General features: G+C 34.3%; 1 protein-coding gene across 5 annotated transcripts in view; it reads left to right on the top strand.

Annotated features, from left to right (window-relative positions):
- The window catches only part of LOC150098968 (uncharacterized), a 172,110-nt gene that overhangs the window by 84,952 nt on the left and 70,534 nt on the right, over positions 1-16,624 (top strand). The gene's annotated exons all lie outside the window — the stretch shown is intronic.

The raw sequence follows: 16,624 nt of genomic DNA, 5'->3' as shown, positions 1-16,624 counted from the left end.
ATCAACTGAAACCTGAATGGAGAACTTATAGAACAGGTAAAACATATTAGCTAAAAGGTGTAGTTTTTAGTTAAGATGGCAAACTGGATATGGGAAACAGAATTAGCAAGCCTGGTATGGTAGGAAGTTAAATTAGTCAAAACATTAAACCATCTCTGTTGGTGTTCAAACCAATTTTAACTTACTGATCTGAGAGCTGGGTTAGAAAATAAAGCACTTGATCAAAGACTTGATACCACAAACATGAGTTTTGAGAAAGATTAGGTAAACAGTTGGAATTAGTGCCAGACTAAAAATGACGATATCATGAAGGTACCTGTTAGCATTCTGGAATTTGTGCACAGAGCTAATCTCAGGAGTATGGTCACTTAAACAGAATTGGAGAGGGAAGGTTAGCAAAGAGCGTTTTTGCCAGGAGGATGGCAAGAAGAAGCAAAAAGAAACCAAGATCTAGATGGATTGATATAGTAAGAAGTGCTGTAGAAGACAAATATAATACAGGAGTCCTGCCAGATAATACATTAATTTGGAGGAAAACTGCCAGTAGAAGTTAGTAGTAACATAACCTTTTCATGTAGCAATATCATAATTCTGTGCATCTTCTGAGGCTGCACATCAGGAATTTGATTATGATTATTAAAAGTTTACATTTACTTGTAATATAAACTTTACTTTTTGTAATTGAAAAGGTTAGTCAGAAGTGAATTGCAGATTTAGGTATAAGAGCCTTGATTGTCTGTAAAGAAGTAAATAAAACTATAAAAATTATAAATGAATTTCCCTCTTCAGTGTTCAAGTTGGATAAATTTATAAGAGAAAAATTATCCAAAATGCCAAATTGCCAGTATTCAAAATGGCATACCAACCATTTCTAACTTAAGGATTTCTGAAAACTCTTTGTAGATGTGAGAGCTGAAAGAAAAATAGGAATGGATGGATGGCAATAACCATATTAAAAATGATATTAGAAAGAAAGAAGCTTGACATTGTTACCATTCAAAAATGTGTAAACAGAACTTATCTTAGATGGGATGGTTATTTAAAGAATGGGAGATGAAAGGTTTGCAAAACGGGTATTTTTGAAATTACAGTATCAAGAAGAAAAAAAAATACTCTGAGGTAGATGAATATCTATATGGATTAATGTAGTTAGCAGTCTTAGAAGATTGAAATGTAAAAGTTGGCCATATTCCAGCCAACAAATAATATTAATTTTGAAGGAAATTATTGTACAAGTGGAGAATGACAATGAAGTATCATTACCACACAACTGCTTTTGGCCCTAGCTATTTGAACTATATTCCACATATTTTTTCTATTATGGGCATATAGTACCTTTTGCATTTTTCCTATCCAATGTGTGACATATAAGAGAGAATATTAAACTCCACTTTTTGATCTTCTCTGGAAGAAATTTCTTCCCCATTCTGTTACATAAAGAAGACAGCTCTTTATCTCTCTCACCAAATCCTAATAATCACTAACTTTTCTGAATATTTACTTCTCTAGGTTTTTCTGCATCTGCCCAAGAAAAGTGTGATCATTCTTGTGACTTCATTGTTTACACCTTAAGCTTTCTTTCTTTTTAGTTTGCTAAAAGAAATGATGAGATATATGCTGTCAGCTGTGATTTAATGTGAATTGTGTGTTTGGCCACTAGAGAATACCAAATAATTTTTTCAGTGTTCTTGATCTTTTCTTCATGCATTCTCCTTTTCAGTATACTATGGATGTCAGCTCTCCTCTTGGTAATTCAGATCATATCCTCATTTGAATTTCCTTTACTCATCATCCTTCCTCCTAGCCATTGTTGAGAAAGACATTCTCTGGCACTGTGAAGGTAAAGTTGTGAAAACCTTTTTTGTGATTCTCTTTTTTCATGTTCAAATAACTGTATTGTCTTTATCCAGAAATTACACTGACTGAATAACTGAATAATTCTTGCTGGAATAAGGACTTTCTTTCCACGCATAGTTCCTGCAAACTTATTTTCCTTATTTTCCATCAGGCATGTTAAGGAAAAATTCATACACAAATGACTTCAGACGATTACTCCAGCTTTGCACTTACACTGTAGCGCACAACCTACTAAAAACATCAATAAAATCAACATCTAACTTTGGAAGGGTAAAGTTCAAGAAAACCTCTTCTTATTCAGTGTCTCCCATGCCTTTTTAGTCCTTTACTGAGGCTGTTTGATGTATCTTCAGCACTACCCCTGTATATACTCCTCTCTCATCCAGATAACATCATCTAGTGATAAAGCTGACTTCATAGATGATAAATTATCCAGCTAGTGCATAAGTTTTAAATCATTCCTTAGGATAATTGGATATTAGTGTTTTTCTGGTACATTTTTTGTTAGTGCATTGTGCTCAGGGATTGCTAGATTTGAAATCCAGCAGAATATCAGCAACATAATAAATTACCATATTTATTTTGTTCATGTATTGGGAGTAATACTGTTAAATTGTTTCTTTCCTCTCTGATATTTCACTATATTGTAAGTAAATGGCTTCTTTTCTTCAGATTTTTTCACCAGTGCTGGGAGTGGCGTAAGGTTGTCTTTTATCCACACCCTTACCTCTAATATATTAATGATCCCTCTTCTACTGAAATTCAGTTTTATCTGTATTGAAGACAGTTTCAACTTTGCATTGGAAATTATCAAATGAAATTATTAAAAAATCATTGATATCAGTGATCAAAAAAATCATTTAAAAAAAATAATTCCACTGTTATTTCAGAGCCAACCAATAAAATGTTTGATTTAATGTTGCAGAATACAAATCTGCAGCATGAATTGCCTAGGTAACTCATGCCGAAGATACTGTGTAGACTTTTTATTCATCATTTTTGAAAATTGAAATAAAGGAAAACATCGCTTAACATGAATTCGATATGTGGGATAATCAATTAGCGTGATTGAGAAATGATGCTATTTCCTGCTTTGAGTGAGTGATTAATCAGTTAACGCTATTTTTTTACGTTAGGTAAAATTTTTTGTTGCCAATCTGTAGCGAGCGGAAAAGCTGGAAGTCATTAAGAGACATGAAAGTAGCACTAGTAATACAATGATTGTGCGAGACCCACGGTACAGCGATTCTACAGTTTGGACTATATTAAATAAGAGCAAAGAATACAAAGACCATGGAAAAGTTGCTACTGCTTCTTGAAGAAAGCAGATCACCCAAAGTAAAAGCCATTTAATGATTGAGATGGAACGTCTTCTATCAGCCTAAAAAAGAATACCTCTTGGTACAGGGAATATTCATACAAAAGCTCTCTGTATTTTTACCTCATTGAAAGAGACAAAATTTCAAGAAGAACGCGAAAGCTTTACTGCAAGTTTAGGATGGTTTGACCATTTAAAAATAGAACTGAACTGCACATGCATAATGTAAGAATAAGTAAGGAATCTACTAGTGCTGATAAAGATTCTGCAGCCAAGTTACCTGAAGAATTGCAAAGGATAATCAGGAGGGTTATTGTTACGATTGGCAAATATTCATCGTTGACAAAATTGATCTCTCTTTTGTAATCATATGCCAACAAAAACTTTCCTAGCTAAAACATGAAGCATCTCAACCAGGATACAAAGTATCTTAAGATCGTCTTATGCATTTAGAGGCAATGCAGACGGCTACTTTAAACTCAAGCCTATGTTAGTTTATCATGTGCAAAATCCAAGATCTAACATCACAGAAGAAATCGGCACAATTGGAAAAGAACTTGGATTTAATGAACTGGATAGTGAAGATGTGAGAAAAACTTGCTTGATTCCCATTCAGGACAGTTAAGCGAGAATGATCTCCTTCAACTAGTAGAGCAGCATGCATATGAAGAAGATAAGGAGTGCAAACAAGAGAATGTTACTACTAAGAAGCTAAATGCAAAAGAACTTGATGCTTCAAATGTTTCAATGTTAAATAAAAATTTAAGCAATTGATTTTTATTAATTTTGGTGACTTTATCCTCTAATATAGCTTATACTGTAATTTTTTTTCCAAATTTATGCTAACTGATGGATGAATTAAATTATTTCTATTGTTTATTGCATTTGCTTAACACGATTTTGCTTAGCACGCATTAAGTGAGGTTTTCCTGTATTATTTAATTACCAGCTGGTTTTGAATAGTTGGTTCTCATCAAATGGCCAGGCAGAAATGAAAAACTCTACCTGATCTCTGATAAGAGCCAACAGTTGGAAAATAGCTTCCAGGTAATTAAAACCCATAATTAGAAAAATAAATAAATAAATAAAAAAAAGAAGAGCTATCAGACAGCCATTCTTTTAAGTAATGTAAAATCTAGGTAACTCATGCCAAAAGTTTCTATTTTTGTAAAAAGTTTTAAAGGCATACATTATTTGCTTACTTGGCTATTAAATGTTTCATATTTATTAATATTTCATTTAAGTTTCCACTGCCAAGTTGTCATTTCATCATGTACCATCAGTCTTTTTGTCAATAGGAGGTTAGTATTACATGAAAAGTTGACATTATTACTATCATAGTATACTCCTTGAAGATGCATGCCAAGAATTTGATAATGCCAATTAAGTGTCTTTGACTCTTTTTTTAGCAGTTATCCCATGAGTAATATTATCTCCAACCCTCTCTTTTCTTAAGATTGGTAGCAGGATGTTTTCATTTAAAAAAATTGAGGAGTCCTTCCCCAAATCTATATATAAACATGCTATATCATTTACTCATAACCCACAAATTATATTAATTGAGACATTTTGAAATGTATGAAAATTCAGTGTTATATCCTGCCATGTTGAGAATTACTTACTATACATGATAATATTCTAAGTAATTCCCAACACAACAGGATATAACATAGGACATGCTGCTGAAGATATTAGTTTATCTTCAGCAACATGTCCTATGTTAGTTTGGTTCAGAATTTAATATAGCTCTTATTGCCAAACTGTTACAGCAGATTAGAATGTGATTATTGAAGTCTTTGTGATGTTACTGAAGGCTATTGTATTGTTATTGGTTGAACTGATTAGTTAGTGGCTATTTTTCTTGGCAAACAATGTGTGTTACATACTTGAAACTGTAGTCTCTAAACTTGCCTTTTTATTTTTTTAAAAAAAAAAAAAAGAACCAAAGTAGTAAATGTAGTAGGTACTGTATTTTTGTGCTATTGCGGATTATTATGCCTATTTTGGTTCATTTTAAATCAAAATTGAAATGGATAATTTAAGTTAAGATCCCAAAATAATCTACCACAAGTATAGTTATGTACAGACAGACAGACAAAACACATCTAATAAGTGCCTGTTTATTGTTGTAAAATGCACTTCATAAAAATGATTGCATGCCACTTCTGACATTTTAGGAAGCTGCTAAATTAGCTCAAATAATATTAAACTAACTAATTTTTGCTTAATAAACAATAATTTTGTATAATCCTTGTATTGACTCTATCTTTAAGGACTTGCTGATGCTTTTTAAAATTACTCATTGATGAATGCAGCAATTTCCAGTAACAATTAATTTGGGAAAACTTGCACTATTATTTGCAATTCTGCTCACTTCATCAATCTTAAAATATCTAATGTGATATTGAATAGATAGATAGAGATAGTGGAACTGTTGAGGCAGATAAGAAGACAATTATCACAAACTCCTCCTGTCAGTTCTTAATTTATACCTTGCTTTCATCTCTGTAAAGGAAATTTGTCAAGTTTTTGTATTATCTATCCAGTGCATTCTAGTTTCTTGATATGTTTAAGCCAGAAGAATTTCCTATCTCTTGACCCAGTAAAAGAATAAATTTGTTTCTTCACTTCAGAATTTGTGATGTCATCATCATATAGTATTTTTAGGAGGATCTCTGGCATCTAATTTCAAGTGCATGTAGCTTTTTTTCATCTTTTAAGATAGTCTAAGTTTTAATTTCATAGGAGCATTGAATTAACAGTCATGTCTATAAGATATGAATATAATTATTTTGAATTCTAATTTTATTATCTATCCATAGTAACTAAGTTTTTGGAGTGATGTTCTACTTTTGTGATTTTTGTTCTGATATCTGTAGTGATCCCCAAATCTTAAGAATAGTGTTATATATTCACCTTCAAGGATTTTTCCCCCTTCTCCCTCCTCCTGTTAAAGAGTTTTTTTTCTCGTCAATTATTTGTCATTATTTTCAAGTACTTATAATTAAGAAATTTTTTGTGTTAATTTCTTGGACTGAAATTGTTGGAGGGATCTGTTTCATGCATTAAACAGATTGCCCTATTCTAGATCCTTTCAAAGGAGGTTTCTTGTGTGCCATATCTGAGAACAGTGCTCTAAGGTTGATTCTAAGGTGGATTAGAAATTTATATAGTGTCAGGACTCATACATTTGAGAAATAGATTAAAGATACCAAGAAATTATATACTTGGTTTAATCCTTTATCCAAGTGTAAGCAAACAAAGTTTGCACTTGAAATATAATCAGGACTAGGGCAACTCGTATGAAGAAATGACTTCACATTACTTACCTTAGTATCCCATAATGCAAAGCACATATCCTTATGGGTATGTATATAATGCTATGCATTATGGGAAGGGTCACTACCCAGACCAGTTTAGACTTTCATTGGAGTGAAAAAGTATAGGGTTGCTCATCATAGGCCTAGAGTAGTTAGTATAGGGGTGCAAGAGAGCCTGATAGTATTAGAAGAAAGAAAAGACAGATAGATAGATAGTATGAGAGATAGAGAAAAGGCCTCAGCTCTTTTATATCATCATATAGCCAAAGGCTATCAGTTTTCCTTTTTCACCAATCTCATATACATTAACAACCAAAAGACCAATTGCAACTAAAGTGCAAGGATGATTATAGCCAGGTAGTTAACCCCATCTGAGTTAATTGCCCTGAGTTGGCCTTCTCTGTGCCTGAGATTTCTCTCCAGTCATCTCTGTAATTGACTATAAGACATTGAATAAAGAAGATGGAACTATTTAAAAAAAACCTCTCATAGCAAGAATAGACAATTTTTTTATCCCCCCCCCCCAAGTAAATTTTGCGTAATGTGGGTAGTCTACACCATCTAGTCCTAGAATGCTTCTTTCTAAATACAAAAATCACCTGACTGAACCAAATTTCTACAATACAATATTATAAAGCATTTGGATGTCATATTGCTGGTTTTCAAATCCATGTTTCTTTCTAACCTTCCATAAATGGTATTTTAATTCATTAATTATAAAAATCAAAATTCTCTTCTTGTTGTTTACAGGTGGTGGATATTGCAAAAAAAAAACAACCTGTTCTGGTGTAAGTAATGGAATGTCCAATATATCAAATTCCTGATATGTACCCTCAAGGGGGGTGTATAGGATATGATACTACTACATGCAAAATCTACATCATTACTAACTTCCTATCTACAATTTTCCTCCAAATCAGTCTGTTACTTGTCAAGACTCCAACATTATCAGATCTTATATTTCTATCGTCTAAAGCACTTTGTACCGTATCAATCCACCTATAATCTTGGTCTTCCTCAGGGTCGTTTTCCTGCCAATCTGGCAGAGAACACTTGTTTTGACAATCTTTCCTCGTCCATTCTGTTTAAGTGACCATACCACCTGAGAATAGCTCTGCTAACACATTCCTGGATGCTGACAATGTCAAGTTTTTTCCTAATATCATCATTTTTAATATGATATTGCCATTGATGCCATCTTTTCACGCCTATAATCTTTCTCAGGACTCTTATATCTGTGGTCTCTAGTCTTTGGTCAAGTGTTTTACTTCTTACCCAACTCTCAGATCCATAAGTTAAAACTGGTTTGAACACTGTCCTAATTTAGTGTTCCAACTAATTTCTCTTTTATTCCATATGAATTTATTCAATTGACTTCCTACCATACCAGCTTTGCTGATTCTGTTGTCTATTTCCATATTTAATGTCCAATACATTATGTAATCTATTCCAAATACACAGGGCAACTGTAGAATGCATGTTCTACTGTTTCCAATTGGTAACAGATGTCACAGATTGGATCTCCAATGTTGAAATACCTCCATTTGATGGTGTTGACTAGAAGGCAGCCATATACAATTCTCCAAGCAAGATCCCTCCTGTTAGGGTATCCTTGGAACTTCCACAAATTGTGAAACAAAGTATTGTTGTCAGTACCCAACTGTGGAATTTCACAGCGAAAGAGATTAAAGATTTCTTTACACTTGTAAAAATTTTACTTTTTTTAATAGAAGGAATGCCAATGCCAGAATGTTTTAGCATTCTTAAAAGTTAAGCACAAAGTGTTGTAGTATTCAGGAACAATTTCAGCTTTTGGACCTTTATAATCATAAACTCCAAACAGGAGATGATGAAAAGCTAGGCAGTACAGGAGGTCTGCATATGTGTGATTAATCTGCAATATTTTATGGATTTTTGAAACAGTATTGCTTAAATAGCAGAATTTTAAAACTGGAAGCCCAAATCCTCCATGCTTCTTTGGTAATTGAAGAAATTAACTTATTAACTTCTTGGTATCGGCTGGACCAAAAAAAGTGCACAGGCTTACTATATAATTGTTTTTCTTTAGCTTCTGTGATGTCTGTAATATTTATTATGTACAACTGAGCAGGAAAGATTATGGTGTTGAGTACTATAGCTTTAGAAGAAAAGGAAAGTGGCCCTATTTTCCAGTCTTCTAACATTTCTAGGTTCTTGTATATAAGTTCTTGGACTGGGTAATATGGGTAAGTGGAAAACGGAATTCCAAGTATAATGAGGAGTTCTCTCTTAGGGGTTAGTCCAAAAAGAATGCCTCCAAGATCCCACTTTCCAAAAATTTTGTCTTCTGCATTAGTAGTTAATCCACTTATCTTGCTGAAATTTTCCAAAATACCAAAAAATGTATATATGGAATCATTATCCTTCAGAGTGCCCACTACATCATCTGCATATGCTAATACTTGATTCTCCTTCATAGTTGAAGGAACTGTTATTCCTTGCACAGCATGTGTATTGTTGGCTTTCTGTAAGAATGGTTCAAGAACCAGTGCAAAGAGCAGTGGACTAAGAGGGCAATCTTGCTTTACTCCTTTTTGAATTTTGACCGGCCTGACAGGAACCCATTAACTAGGAGGCGGGTAGTTGAATTGGCATAGATTCCTTTGATAACAGATAGCAGCTTTTTAGCTACATCAATTTGCTGGAGTATGTGGAATAGAAAGGGATGCCAGACATTATCAAATGCTTGAGTAAGTTGTGCTATCAGTAGATGGCAATGCTATCTACTGCTTTTTCGTGTTAACTAAGCAGATTAGATCACATAGCAGATATAGATTAAATGCTGCTCGACCTGGTATTCCATACACCTGTGCGCTTTTAATTATGTATCTCATTCTCACTTTGAGCTTGTTATTGATAATGCAGAAAAATATCTTGTAGTCAGTGTTAGATGGAGAAATAGGTCTCCAGCTGCTGATTATGGTGTGATCTCTATTAGGTTTTGGAATGAGGATAGTATAGCTTGCTACAAATTCACTTAGTATGTGTCCTGATGAGAGAAAGGAATTGAATAGTATAACTAGAATGGGAAGAATAAAATCCCAGGCTACACAAAATAGTTCTATTCCTAGACCATCAGGTTCTGGGGATTTTTTTGTCTGGCATTCTTTATAGGCTGTGGTAATGTCAGATGCTGTAATGGGTCTGTCAAGCCCATCTTAAATACGAACAGGAAAGCCATTAATGTTCCAAGAGTTATAATTTCCAACAGCACTATTGTCTTCAGATAGATTTTTGTAATGTTTTTGAAAGGAAACAAGGATGTCTTGAGTGGTGGACATGTCTTCTCCATTAATTCAGATTTGAGTGATAGTCCTTATCTTGTGAAATTTAGTGAATTGTCTATTGAAGAAGGCAGTGGAAGGGCTGTCTGCTAGGTGCTGCTGTGTTCTTATCTTAAAATTTTGAATTTTAACCACATATATCCCAATTCCAAGTAACATTATTCCAGTTTGAACAGAGGGTCTGGAATTTGGTTGAAAAGATCAATGGAAAATTTGGAAGCCTCCATGGTCCAAAACAGATCTCTACTTTTTCCATGCAGTGGAACTTAAGTAGGACTGGATATGATCTGACATCTTGATGTCAAGATGTTTGATCTGAATTATTCTATTTATAAGGGAAGAAGAGATATAAATTAGATTAATATGAATACCAATACCTTGTTCATGTATGCGTAAGCCTGGAGATTAGGATTGCAAATCCTCCATATGTCTACTAGTTGAGCATTGTCAAGACAAGTTTTTAACTGTGCATATCCCACTTTTCCACTCCTGGGGATGGCCTCCTATTTTGTCTAATGTGGGGTTTTCAATACAATTCCAGTCTCCTGTTGCTATGATATAGTGGGCACCATATCAATATGGCTCCAATTCCTTGAAGAATTTTCGTCTAACTGTTCCATTGGATGGAGCATAAATATTTATAAACCTTATTACACATCCACAGTATTTCCAGTCTATTGTCAGAATTCTCCCTTCTGCATCCCTTTGGATATTACAGAATGATCTAAGAAGGGGACCAAGAATAAGAACTCCTACTCCAGCCCTGTTAAATCTTCCGAAGCTCAAATAAGAAAGAAGCAGATATCTAGCTGTTAGTTTTTATATTTTTATATCTGCAGAAGTATGTTTCTTGAAGAAACAAAAACCTAATATTATGGTGTAGCATAAGTTTCCATATAGTTTCTTGTTTAATTTGCCTGTATAATCCTCCTATGTTTAATGAGGCAATGCAGAAAGGATGTGCTATGATTAATGAAGAATGAAGTGTCACTGGTAAGTCTTTAACTTCTAGGTTTTGGATGAACCCGATGACGTCTCAATCTGTGAAGGAGCAATTGTGCAGCCTGCTTCTTGTAAACGGTTCTGCAGTTTTTTTACTGTTGCTTTACATTATTTAAATTTCATGCCTATCATGCTTGATTTGGAAGCTAGTTATTTTCTTTTCATGTAGGTGATAATCGTACTGAGAAAACTTTGAATCAGTAAACTTTATTATATTTTCTTTTGCATCTCTTGCTTTTCTTTTATTAGCATGAGAAGGTTCTTCGTAGTCCATAAACTCTTCTGAGCCTGAAGAGTTTTCATTTGATGAACCACAGCCTTGTCCATTTTTACATTTTTTATTATCCCATTTTCTTTTAGATGTTCCTTTTTTATTTTTTGTGTTTATCCTTAATTTTTTTTATTAATTCATCTTTCCTTTATAATGATCTCATCTGCATCTTAAGTTCTTTTAGTTGTCTTACTTGCTTTTCTGTTTCTTCTCCGGTTTCTCCTTGTAGAACGGTTTCATGTTTTTTTGCATTTTGTTTTGTACCTATTCAGTTGCTATAGTAGGCTCATTATCGGTAATTTCAACTGATGTTCCATCAGATAAAATTACTAATAATTGACGAAACCAATTTCCCAGTCAATGACTGGGAAATTGGTTTCTGCTGATCTGGAGTTTGGGGGCTAATTTTAGCTGATTAGGTTGCGTGCTTTTTGTGATTTTACCAAGTATAGTTTGTTTAAAAGCGCTGTCTTTACTAGAATGAATTGGAAGATCTGGGAACTCTTCATCCCACTCTTTCAGCAAAAGTTCTAAAAGGACAGGTATTAATGCAGTGTTCAGAACTTTTGCATTTCTGTCAGGGTTTGAGACACTGATTAGCAATATGTCCCATCTCCATGCAGTTGAAACATTTAGATTTGGGGCAGTTTCCACCCAAGTGATCATATGAACCACAACGCAGGCACTGCATTTGTACTCTGGGATAGTTTACCATAACTCGGGTTGTACCGATGTTGACAAAATTTGATACAGGCATCTTCATATCCACCGTGAAGGTGACTTCACCAGAAAACCAGTTTGGATCTTCACCTGATAAACCCTTTTGTATATTACTAATCTTACCCCATTTTGAAAATGTTTGTATAAGAATTTCATTACTGTTGTCTATATATTCCATCGGAAATCTTTCAATTTTTACTTTTTCAGCTGGCTGCTGACCATTACAAGAATAACTGTGATGCCTTCAAAAGTAAAATCCTGTAATTGTTTCTCTTGTTTCTGCATCTTTGACTACAACTAAATATTTCCCTCCACCATAAGGGATGAAAGAATAAATCTTATTTGCTCCGACTATTTCTTTAATACCTTAGTTTACCTGCCTTGCTTCTTCACATCCGGGAATTTCAATTCCTGGAGTTCGTGCCCTTGGAAGAATTGGTACCATTATCTCAGGTGGGGAAAAAGACTATAACCACCATGTTTGTAACAGAGAGAGAGAGAGAGAGAAAAAAAAAACTTTCAGTCACAAGACTGAGAATTAAATATAATCCCGTGACACAGAAAAAATTCTAATTATTTCCACCAACGCAATATGCTTCATTTGATTTGAGCTACTGTAAAATGGCGGCTATGATATCACCAAAAATAATCCCATAATGCAGATATTAACTGCACTACCAGCAATTGTAATATTTATTTTAATAAAGACTAGTGGGGGATGAAACCACCATTAACACCAGTAAAATAAAATCAAAGTGAAAAACGAACTCAAGAAATCCAAAGTACTTATCTTGCAGAAAGCCAAAATCTTGTCAGTGGTGATATTAAGGTTGATATTGATATACCAGAGGTGATATTAAGGTTGAAGTAATGCAGAAGTCATATTTTCACATAAGAGTTGCCAAAAGGTGTCACACCTTATTATTAAAATACTCTGTATTAGAGATAGTGGTTGGAAGTTTTCCCACTTGGTTATACCATAAATTAAAGATACCAAGAAATTATATACTTGGTTTAATCCTTTATCCAAGTATATAATTTCTTGGTATCTTTAATTTATGGTATAATCAAGTGAAAAAACTTCCAACAACTATCTCTAATTTGAGAAATAATATCTTTAATGGTAGATCAGTTTTTTTTTTTGGATGTGGATGTAGCGCGGTTGTTACAGGAAGTGCTACAAGAGCAAGTTAGGCAAAGAAGAGAAATCTCATAATTGGAAATATTAATGTCAGAAGTAAGAGAGAGTGAAGTGAAATCTTTCTTATGTTGTTGTCGTCGAGTCTGAAGAGCTTCTAGATATGACCATGGGCTTGTAGAACTGTTTTGGCAATCTGTTGAACTTTGATGGAGTAGAGCTTTTCTATGGGGTTATTGTCAATTTTCTGTATGGCAATTGTTGGACAAGAATAGTTAAAAAAAGGGCAGGTGTTAGTTCAACTCCTGGACATTTCTTGCCTATTTCATAGCTTCTAGTACCATCTGGCTGAATTTTCATACCTTTAAAATATTCCGTCTTTATCTAGTGATGATTGTGGTTATTTCTCTATTTTCATTTATTTCGCCTGATTTCATGCTGCCGCTTGTTGGTTGTTTAAACAATCTTATTTTTGCGACAGAGTTGGCATCAGTTAGTGATAGTGGGTGTAATTTTTCAGGTGAGTATCTTGCTGCTTTGGCTAGACTGTCTGTTCTCTCATTGTCTCCAATATTTACATGGGATGGTTGATATCCATTGCAGTGTACAGTTCTTATTTTTCAAATTTATAGTTGTTAGATGTTCATGAATTTCCTGTGTGAGTTTTATTTTTCCCTTTTTTAATGCTTCTGTGTAGATTTTGAGTCATTGTAGATGTAAATATTTTTTATGAGAAATAGTACTGTGGTTTTTGATGGCACTGAAGTTCACTAGATTATTCTCTTCCTAACAGAGAATAGCAAGAAGATCAATCTTTAACACATTGGTTGTGGAAGATCTTGAAGCTGGAATCAATTTTAGTTGTGCAAGATTTGTTAAAGGAAGAATATGGAGTGTGGTATCATCCGAAAAACTATGGATAATATGTGCTCAGTGAGAAAGAAGATCATTGACCTACAGGAGGAAGGATGTGAGCAAAAGTGGTATCCCATCAGAGATAGAGAAATCTGAAGAAAGAAAACCATTTGCATTGACATACTGTCAAAGGAATCACATGAGTTTCTCTGCATCTCCCCATTCCCATGGCACAGATCTGTTGTGTAATGAGAATGGCAGGATCCATGTTTGTGATTGATGATTAATTAAGGTAAGGCTTAGCTTCACTAAGTGAAGAGTTGGCTGTTAATGACCTTCTCCATTGTTTGAGAGGATTGAGGTGATTGACCAATAGTTCGATGGCTGACTTTTATCTCCCTTTTATTAGAAATGGGATGGAAATTGCTTGCTTCCATTATTCAGCCACAACTAGAATAGGTGTTATACCCTGTGTACTATATTCAGACTCCCAGACACATTCTCGCAGAGAAAGTATCAAAGAATTATTTGCTAGCTGATTGTGGTCTTATGTATTACCATCAAGTTTTGTCTCATACTTTCAAGAATCTGGCTAGTGAATTACTTTGTCTGCACCTCCAGAGGAGAGGGAGTGATTGGCTTCTCAACTTAAAATCAGGTTTGTTGGGCATGCCTATGAAGGGTATCGCACTTCATGTGGAAGAGATGGGATGCACAATATAGATTAAACCCTACTGAGATCAGTAGGGTTTATCTATAGCCTTTTATCAGATCTTATTTAAAGTAGTGGTAATTCACCAGACACTGAAAATCATCTGACACTTGGTTGTGCTTTAATGCAGATTCATTTAGGCTTCAACAATATTTTAATTTTAAGAAATGGGTTCTAGTGAAGCTATCTGTTAAAACTTGAATTGAAAACTGTACTGTTTTCTTTTCATCTATTAACAGATGACTTTAAAAAAAAAACATCGTATAGCACGATGCAATTATGCATTATTTTAAATATGTAATTAGAGTAGGACAACATTAGTTTATGAAGAAAATGACTTATCCTATTCCCTCAAACATACAGCTGGTGGAGATAGTATCTCCATAATAAATTTAGTTTAATCCTTTATCCAAGTGTAAGCAAACAAAGTTTGCGCCTGAAGTATCTTCAGGACTAAGGCAACTCGTAAAGGTGGACTAAGCTCTCATCACTTGTCTTAGTATCTCCCATAATGCAAAGCACATCTCCTTGCGGACATGGATAATGCTATGCATTAAGGGTAGGGCTACACCCAGACTGGTTTCGACCTTTATTGAGGTCTCATCAGTGGGAGCAAGATCCAGAGGTGGTGATACTAAGGTGAAACTAATGGAGAAGTTATATTTACCTATACGAGTTGCCAAAAGGTGTCTCACCTTATTATTAAATTACTCGGGCCACTTCTGGATCTGGCTCCCACTGACGAGACCTCAATAAAGGTTGAAACCGGTCTGGGTAATGGCCCTTCCTTAAATGCATAGCATTATACATGTCTGCAAGGAGATGTGTTTTGCATTATGGGAGATACTAAGACAAGTGATGAGAGCTAAGTCCACCTTTTCTACGAGTTGCCTCAGTCCTGAAGACACTTCAGGTGCAAACTTTATTTGCTTACACTTGGATAAAGGATTAAACCAAATTTATTATAGTCTATTCAAATGGAAAAAACTTCCAATAGTATCTCCATACTAGGGAGATGATTATGAGCAAGGTTGTTTCCCCGTTTGCCTTCCTTGTCGTAGTATATTTTATGAATGTAGTCGTGTGTTCATGTGACTGGTTTGCATGTTTTGAGGGATGAAAAAACCGAGTTATCAGGAGAAAAAAACTCTCCACCTCCATATGAGACCAGTTAATTCACCTTTAGTCTAAAGACACTAGGTAAAGGTTCTTCATGTCACTGATGGAATTGAACCCAGTTCTTTCTGATCAAAGGGCTTCGTCTATACTGACTGAGCTATTGAGACTCCTTGTAGGAAGAAAAATGACTAATAATAAAATTCAAGACTACAAGAGAGCATGTAGAATAATTAGTGAAGTCTATAATCCAATAAATCTAAATTACAGCTTACAGTGCATTATTAGCAAGGGAGAGTGACTAGTACTTTCCTATGGCAGTGAAGCCTGAACCATCGTAAAACATGAACAGTAGTTTACATCAGTTCAAATTAAATTTGTGAGAACTTCAGGATATGTTACTGGACTGGATGAATAAACTAAATAGTTACCTATAATATAACATGTCCAACAATATAGACAAAAAATTGTTACTGTTTAAATAGGATGGATGGGATCAGGATATCTCGCAATAGGTTCTTTGATACATCCCTAGAGGAAGGATACTGCCAGGAAGACCAGCAGAGAATAGCTTAAACAACCATAACAGACCATTGGCCTAATACTGGACACAATGATAACACTCCAAGCATTATTATAGAAGTTGCTACTTCATTTTATGAATGGTAATAATCGCATTCAATTTGGCAAATGAGCTGAAGTAAAGTTTAGGCAGATTTAGGGGCAATTTTTTCTATTTTAGGTAATATTCCTATAATATTGGTATTGCAGGGAAGTTTTCAGAGACAAAGTTCAAAACTTTTTTTTTTTGCAAGAGATCCTTGCTATTATTTCTTTTACCATCATCTTTAGTTTCAGGTAACTTACTTGATTATCCAAACAGTGTAATGTCATTTTATTTCTGTCTTTGTAGAAGGGAGTTGCTTACAGTTTAATGTATTAAATACAGTTCTAACTTGCAAAAATTTACTGGTAAATTTTTTTTTTTTGCT

This window comes from Typopeltis vanoorti, chromosome 15 (assembly GCF_054136105.1).
Source record: "Typopeltis vanoorti isolate ZY-2024b chromosome 15, IOZ_Tvanoo_1.0, whole genome shotgun sequence".
NCBI classification, from domain to species: domain Eukaryota; kingdom Metazoa; phylum Arthropoda; class Arachnida; order Uropygi; family Thelyphonidae; genus Typopeltis; species Typopeltis vanoorti.
The sequence above is the reverse complement of the archived record's forward strand: the minus strand, read 5'-3'. Positions and strand labels throughout refer to the sequence as shown.